We start from the raw sequence: 8,823 nt of genomic DNA on the forward strand, positions 1-8,823 counted from the left end.
CGGTCTGTGGATAATAAATTAGCATATTATTTTCCCATTGAGTATCTCCCCATTATGGATCAATTTCAATGGAAAGTACATATAATCTAACCCTCTTGTCTGCCCCACTTCTGTTGAAGGTTACACATGAGACAAATACCTTGTTGTTGTTGTTGTCTTCAGTCCACAAACTGGTTTGATGTCGCTCTCCATGCTACTGTATCGTGTGGAAGCTTCATCTCCCAGTAACAACTGCAACCTACATCCTTGTGAATCTGCTTAGTGTATTCATCTCCTGGTCTCCCTCCTCGATTTTTACCCTTCACGTTGCCCTCCAATATTAAATTGGTGATTCCTTAATGTCTCAGAACGTGTCCTACCATCCGACCCCATCTTCTAGTCAAGTTGTGCCACAAAGTTCTCTTCTCCAGTATCCTATTCAATACCTCCACATTAGTTATGTGATCTACCCATCTAATCTTCAGCATTCTTCTGTAGCACCACATTTCGAAAGCTTCTATTCTCTTCTTGTTCAAACTATTTATTGTCCATTATTCACTTCCATACGTGGCTACACTCCATACAAATACTCGGAGAAAAGACTTCCTGATACCTAAAGCTATACTCGATGTTAACAAATTTTTCTTCTTTAGAAACACTTTTCTTACCATTGACAGTCGACATTTTAAATCACTCCTAATGCGTACTCCCAGATAATTTATGGAATTAACTGCTTCCAGTTGTTGACCTGCTATTTTGTAGCTAAATGATAAGGGACCTATCGTTCTATGTATTCGCATCACATTACACTTGTCTACATTGAGATTCAATTGCCATTCCGTGCACCATGCGTAAATTCGCTGCAGATCCTCCTGCATATCAGTACAATTTTCCATTATTGCAACCTCTCGATACACCACAGCATCATCTGCAAAAAGCCTCAGAGACTTTAAGATGTCACTCACCAGGTCATTTATGAATATTGTGAATAGCAACGGCCCTATGACACTCCCGTGCGGCACACCTGAAATCACTCTTACTTCGGAAGACTTCTCTCCATTGAGAATGACATGCTGCGTTCTGTTATCTAGGAACTCCTCGATCCAAGCACACAACTGATCTGATAGTCCGTATGCTCCTACTTTGTTAATTAAACGACTGTGGGGTACTGTGTCAAACGCCTTGCGGAAGTCAAGAAACACGGCATCTACCTGTGAACCCGTGTCTAAGACCCTCTGAGTCTCGTGGACGAATAGCGCGAGCTGGGTTTCACACGGCCGTCTTTTTCGAAACCCATGCTGATTCCTACAGAGTAGATTTCTAGTCTCCAGAAAAGTCATTATACTCGAACATAATACGTGTTCCAAAATTCTACAACTAATCGACGTTACAGATATAGGTCTATAGTTCTGCACATCTGTTCGACGTCCCTTATTGAAAACGGGGATGACCTGTGCCCTTTTCCAATCCTTTGGAACGCTTCGCTATTCTAGAGACCTACGGTACACCGCTGCAAGAAGGGGGGCAAGTTCCTTCGCGTACACTGTGTAAAACCGAACTGGTATCCCATCAGGACCAGCGGCCTTTCCTCTTTTGAGCGGTTTTAATTGTTTCTCTATTCCTCTGTCGTCTATTTCGATATCTACCATTTTGTCAACTATGCGACTTCAAGAGAAGGAAGCACAGTGCAGTCTTCCTCTGTGAAACAGCTTTGGAAGAAGACATTTAGTAATTCGGCCTTTAGTCTGTCATCCTCTGTTTCAGTACCATTTTGGCCACAGAGTGTCTGGACATTTTGTTTTGATCCACCTACCGCTTTGACATAGGACCAAAATTTCTTACGATTTTCTGCCAATTCAGTACATAGAACTTTACTTTCGAATTCACTGAAAGCCTCTCGCATAGCCCTCCTCACACTACATTTCGCTTCGCGTAATTTTTGTTTGTCTGCAAGGCTTTGGCTATGTTTATGTTTGCTGTGAAGTTCCCTTTGCTTCCGCAGCAGTTTTCTAACTCGGTTGTTGTACCACGGTGGCTCTTTTCCATTTCTTACGATCTTGCTTGGCACATACTCATCTAACGCATATTGTACGATGGTTTTGAACTTTGTCCACTGATCCTCAACACTATCTGTACTTGAGACAAAACTTTTGTGTTGAGCCGTCAGGTACTCTGTAATCTGCTTTTTGTCACTTTTGCTAAACAGAAAAATCTTATTACCTTTTTTAATATTTCTATTTACGGCTGAAATCTTCGTTGCAGTAACCGCTTTATGATCGCTGATTCCCTGTTCTGCATTAACTGATTCAAATAGTTCGGGTCTGTTTATCACCGGAACGTCTAATATATTATCGCCACGAGTCGGTTCACTGTTTAACTGCTCAAGGTAGTTTTCAGATAAAGCACTTAAAAATATTTCACTAGATTCTTTGTCCCTGCCACCCGTTATGAACGTTTGAGTCTCCCAGTCTATATCCAGCAAATTAAAATCTCCACCCAGAACTATAACATGGTGGGGAAATCTACTCGAATACATGTTCATGAACCTGAGAGAAAATCAGTCCATAAGTTTAAGCAAACGCTATCAGCAGTACAATGAGAATCAGCTTAATTTTTCAATTAACTCCTCGACAGAATAGAAGGAGTGACCCATGAGGAAACACTCCAGTTTCGATTTGAAAGCGCGTGGATTACTGCTAAGATTTTTGAATTCGAGTGGCAGCTTATTGAAAATGGATGCAGCAGTATACTGCACACATTTTTGCACAAGAGTTAAGGAAGTCCGATCCAAATATAGGTTTGATTTCTCCCGAGTATTAACCGAGTGAAAGCTGCTTATTGTTGGAAATAAACTAATATTGGTAACAAGAAACGACAATAAGGAATATACATATTGAGAGGCCAATGTCAAAATACCCAGACTCCCTGAACAGAGGTCAACAAGAGGTTCGTGAACTCACACCACTTTTTGCCCGAACCTCTCGTTTCTGAGCCAAAAATATCGTTCTAGAATGGGAAGAGTTACCCAAAAACATAATACCATACGACATAAGTGAATGGAAATAAGCAAAGTAGACTAATTTACTTGGCGAAGTATCACTCACTTTCGGTACCGTTCGAATAGTGAAAATGGCAGTATTAAGTCTTTGAACAAGATCCTGAACGTGGGCTTTCCACAACACCTTACTATTTATTTGAACACCTAGGAATTTGAACCGTTCAGTTTCACTAATCATATGCCTATGCTGTGATATTAAAACGTCAGGTTTTGTTGAATTGTGTGTTAGAAACTGTAAAAACTGAATCTTACTGTGATTTAACGTTAGTTTATTTTCTACAAGCCATGGACTGAGGTCATGTACTGCACTACTTGAAACGGAGTCAATGTTGCACACAACATCCTTTACTACCAAGCTAGTGTCATCAGCAAACAAAAATATTTTAGAGTTACCCGTAATACTTGAGGGCATATCATTTATATAAATAAGGAACTGTAGCGGCCCCAACACTGATCCCTGAGGAACCCCCTCCCCTTGACAGTACACCACTCAGATCCCCCATCACACTGTATTACGTTCTCCCATTCCTGTAGATCGTTCCCTAATGCTCTTCCTGAAACACTGTACAACTTCTGATTCTGTCAGTTCTTTCAGGTCCCATCTCCTTAAATTCCCACCTTTTTCCAGTTTCTTCAGTTTTAATCTACAGTTCATAATCAATATATTGTGATCAGAGTTCACATTTGCCCCTGGAAATGTCATACAATTTAAAATATGGTTCCTAAATCTCTGTCTTACCATTATATAATCTATATGAAATATTGCAGTATCTCCAGGTCTCTTCCACGTATACAACCTTCTTTCATGATTTTTAAACCAAGTGTTAGTTATGATTAAGTTATGCTCTGGGCAAAAGCCTACCAGGCGGCTTCCTCTTTCATTTTTTACCCCCATTCCATATTCACCTACTACGTTTCCTTTTCTTCCATTTCCTACTGTCGAATTCCAGTCACCCATTAATATTAAATTTTCATCTCCCATCACTATCTGAATGATTTCTTTTATCTCATCACACATTCCATCAATTTCTTCATCATCTGAGGACTACTTTTACGACTTTGGTAGGCGTGGGATTCGTGGCTATCTTGGCCACAACAATGCGTTCACTATGCTGTATGTAGTAGCTTACCCGCATTCCTATTTTTATTAATTATTAGACCTACTCATGCATTAGCTTCATATTAGCCTTCCTAATACTTAAATCTATATCCGATGTTAACAATGACGCCGGTGGATGGACTATCACGAAATTACTGACTGTCGAGAATGTCACAAATATAACCGACAAGCTAATGGGCCCTTCACAGGAAAAGGTTTTTTGCCAGAAAACGGGGAAAACTGAAACCCAGCAAATGAGAAAAAAAATGTGTATATTCACTAACAAAAAAAATAGTGTACGCACACAACTTACACAACAATAGTCTGGGATTACTCTATTACGTAATACAGTTTTTGTGATTGTATCTTGCAGCTTTAGTTATTTTTAATTAAAAGAGGCTTTAAAAGGACAGAAAGAACGTGTTGGACTACGCTAGAGATCGCTCTGTTAGCACAGTCTTTACTTTGTAATCACTTTCGTTGACTTCGGCAACTCTCAACAGAAATCTCCAACCTAACCGAGACAATGTGCTACGATACAGCCGAGATCATGACAAGAGAATGGGCTACATCACACTCGAAGTAAATATATATAGGTAAGGATCCCCATGACCTGTATACGTCTGTTATAAAAAATCTCCAAGCCACTCTCCTCAAATAGACCGCAATCTTCTCTTGACCTTCAACTGTTACTATTTCAGAATTGAAAACCACATTCAAAGAAAATTTGGCTACAAGGCACAAAACTAGAAAAATAAAAATAATAAAAGTGAGAACGTGAAACATGTTAGCAATAACCATAAACAGGAGATTTTACAGAAAATAAAATTGAGAATGGAAATTATTAATATTATCGACCGTTTAGGAACTCTAGGCTACGAAAGGGATGAAAACACATATCGAATAAGTGGTGGAAGAGTTAGTGTGTTTTAAGATTAAATCCAAACAAGAATTAGAGAAAAACATATCGACGCAAGGCCTCTATTACGAAAAATTGCTAAATCTCGAGACAAATTGTGTCCTTCTGTATTTGATGAAATGTTTTGGCCCCTAGTACGGATGAAACAGTATCTGCAATATCAACAGGAACTTCGGATATGTGTTTCATATTTCATCCAAGCCTGCAGTCTATAAATATTTAAACAAAATACTATAACAAAATACCACTACAGGGGAATTACTTACGGAGTAGTTCTTGGTAAAGAAACACAGGACACAATTACGTATGTGGGCTTAATACGAACTACAACTGTGTTTATAAATCGCTATAGTTGCCTTGGACTAACGACGAGCGAATATCAATATAACCTGTACGCTTTTCAAAGCTGTTATCCATGAAAAAGCTAAACCACGTATCGCGAACAAAATACTATTTAACACCGAAACAATGATATTAGCTGACAATGGGCACAGACTTTAGTCAATGGGCACTGTTGAAAATTTGTGCCAGACCAGGATTAGCACCCGAGTCCCCTGGTTACTAGGGAGAGGCAATGATCACTGTGTCCGAATTACACAGTGGTCAACAGAATATCACGAACTGCCCGAGCATGCCGTTCGTTAGATCCAAATTCTCAATTTCTCCATAGACTGCTAATGCACTGCTCCTTGAACATAATCCTCCTCCCCTTAATTATACAGTACATGGCCAAAAAAACAGACACCGAATATATGCAAACTTGGCCTTACGAACATTGCAGACGTCGTCTATGTAACACACGTCAAACTTCAAAGAATTTACCAATTCGTTGCATTGTTTACTATAGACCACAAATCAAGTAACGTAAAAAAAGCACTGCGTCTATTGAGATCATGATTCAGAGTTTAAAAAAAAATAATAAGTCGCCTACATATTACAGTTGCTGCCAAAAGAGGAGAACCATTATTTTCCCACAAAAGGAAATATAGTTAAAATGACGCTTCTATTTCGGTTAGTTTATGCGGTTACTAAAATTTGCCGTGAAAGTTACATAGTGGACTCTACCCTCCCCCCACCAGAAACGTAGTTATCGTGGCTGTTGTGAGACTTTTGTACACAGTTAGAGAAAGTGTGTTAAATGTGGCGCGGACGGAAACACTAGGCTACGCTACAGGGCAATCTGCTCGCACAACGTTTAGTCGGCATTCATAATCGTTGGCGTAAACAACTCTCAATCAAATTACCACCTTCCAACCTAACTTAGATCTCGGGCTACACTACCAATCGGCGTGTCATCACAACCAAATGTTCATTGAGTGGGGGTGGGGGGATTTCCTGTATCTCTAGGAAAAACTGTCAGTTTTGTCAAACTCAACAGCAAGATTTACCAATGGTAAACACTTTTTAGACGGCTCGTAATTTTAGAATAGTCCTCTTCGTCTTACTTGGCATAAATTGTTCGCTGGCGTCCCAGCAGCTAGCTCCCTCAGTGTCTGCTGTTGTCCTAGCAGACCGAACGCACCGCACATCCGACACCTTCGGAACCACTCACTGGCCAGTTAGCAACTGAGCGGAACACTGTTTACATCGTGAAAGGAAAACTATGCAAAGATGTACACTTAAATGGCACGACTGAGTAGCACACACACAGTAATATCTGAGGAATGTCCTTCGACACGCGCAGAACGAAAGTCTTCTCGCGAACGTACAGCGTCTCTGAAAAAAAATCTAGTGACTATATTCCGGCGTTACGGCCAGGTTCTCATACAAATGAGCAAAAAAGGGTAAATTTGAAATTTTTTTTGAGACAATGAAAATACATTCGAACGATCTGTTTGGGAATTACGAGTGACAATACTATGAGCTTAATTTTAGATTTTCAATAAAAAATGGCGCCCGTAATTATGATTTGATCAAGGGCTTGCGAGACTGGAGTACGCAGAGTGCGTGCAGTGTGGCACCTCAGATGTTACCTGAATTCAAAAATGGGTAACATCAGTTGATACTACATTATTTCTCTGAACTTGAAAATGGATAACATCAGTCGATAATACATAAAATTAATGGGAGCGCATACCTAACCGCAATGAAACAACCTTAAATTTAACGATACAGTGCTAATTCGAACTTTGAGTTCGATTTTGAGGGGTTTGTTTCACTCCTTATGCCTACACAAAAATTAGTTAATATTAACAAATGTCATATTATAGCTATAAGTTCCTAAGAAAAGTGTTTACTTTTAGGGGTCAGAGGTAGAAGTTAAGAGATCGAACCACTTTTAATTTATGCTGCATGCCGTTCTGAGAAAATCGTTACTCGAAAAAAAAAAGTGTTCAAAGTTTAGGGAAAACATTTAGTTATATTATTACTTCGATTTGCATGAACTGAGTGTTACACATATATTCTTAATGTCGCTGAAAACGAATCTGAAGTCAGATTTTCAATATTCAAAACAGCTAATCCAATACGGAGGGCAAACGATTATGTTTTGACCAATTTTTACCAAAAATGTATTTTCGTTATTTACGTTTAGTCTGCAATTCAAGGAGTATTTATCAGCCCTTCCTCTACCTCTGATTGTTCCTAGACAGCAACTTCCTGTTCTTCTTGGCAGGAAAAGCCGATCTGTCTAAGCTGGATATGCAGCACTCGGCAGCCTGCACTTGATATTGGTCCGTATTTTCGGTGAGTATGTTTGCATGCATTCTGCAGTATGAATCCTTTTGAGCACGTGCGACACGGGACGAGTTATCATCTACATCTATATGGATACCCTGCAAAACACATTTAAGTGCCTGGCAAAGGGTTCATCGAATCACCTACACAACTGATAATTAATTGAAACCCTCAGCTGCCGACAGGTGTTGTTGATATACTTCGATGGGGACAGCTGAAAAGTGTGCCGCTACTGGGACTCGAACCCAGGATCTCCTGCTTACAAGGCAGACGCTCAATCCATCTGAGCTATCGAGGGCACAAATGAACAGCACGACTGCAGGAATTTATCCCTCGCACGCTTCCCGTGAGACTCACACCCCGAACCGCCCACAATCCGATTACGTAATGTACTTAATAGGTATTTGTCCATCCACTCATTACTGGCTCACACTAAGGTGACGATTCCCGTAAGATTTCCGGTAGCCTGTGCGCATTCGCACAGACGAAGGTCAATGGCTGGGTGACGTTTAACCATAGATATGAAGATAGTAACTGTTCTAGAAAGAACAGGCGCCACTGACGACCGTGCAGCTCTTCTAGAATACATGATAGACCGGCCGATGTGGCCGAGCGGTTGTAGGCACTTCAGTCGGGAGCCACGCGACCGCTACGGTCGCAGGTTCAAATCCTGCCTCGAGCATGGATGTGTGTGATGTCCTTAATTTAGTTACGTTTAAGTCGTTCTAAGTTCTAGGAAACTGATGACCTCAGATCTTAAGTCCCAAAGTGCTCAGAGCCATTTGAACCATCAGTCCCTATGTTTGCACACTACTTACAGTAACTTATGCTAAGGACAACACACACACAACCATGCCCGAGGGAGGACTCGAACCTCCAACGGGGGGAGCCGCGCGAACCGTGACAAGGCGTTGGACACATGGCGGGTACCCCGCGCGGCTCATGGCAGCCGTGACACTGCTTCAAACAATGGACTGTAGAAACTTTTGTAAAGCACGGATTAAAAAAAAAAAAACCTTTCCGTTCCAGGAGTCTAGACAAGTACACCTTTAAAAAATGCAACTACAAAGAAATTGAATTTTCGAACGGGGC

The 8,823-nt window shown here is 40.6% G+C and overlaps 1 non-coding gene across 1 annotated transcript; it reads right to left on the reverse strand.

The window, feature by feature from the left end:
* Nucleotides 1–7,955: 7,955 nt before the first annotated feature.
* On the reverse strand, nucleotides 7,956–8,030 carry Trnat-ugu (transfer RNA threonine (anticodon UGU)). Its single transcript has one exon. It is a non-coding gene; the product is annotated as a tRNA-Thr (tRNA).
* Between the last annotated feature and the right edge of the window lie 793 nt (nucleotides 8,031–8,823).

This window comes from Schistocerca gregaria, unplaced genomic scaffold (genome assembly GCF_023897955.1).
Source record: "Schistocerca gregaria isolate iqSchGreg1 unplaced genomic scaffold, iqSchGreg1.2 ptg000526l, whole genome shotgun sequence".
Lineage (NCBI taxonomy): Eukaryota > Metazoa > Arthropoda > Insecta > Orthoptera > Acrididae > Schistocerca > Schistocerca gregaria.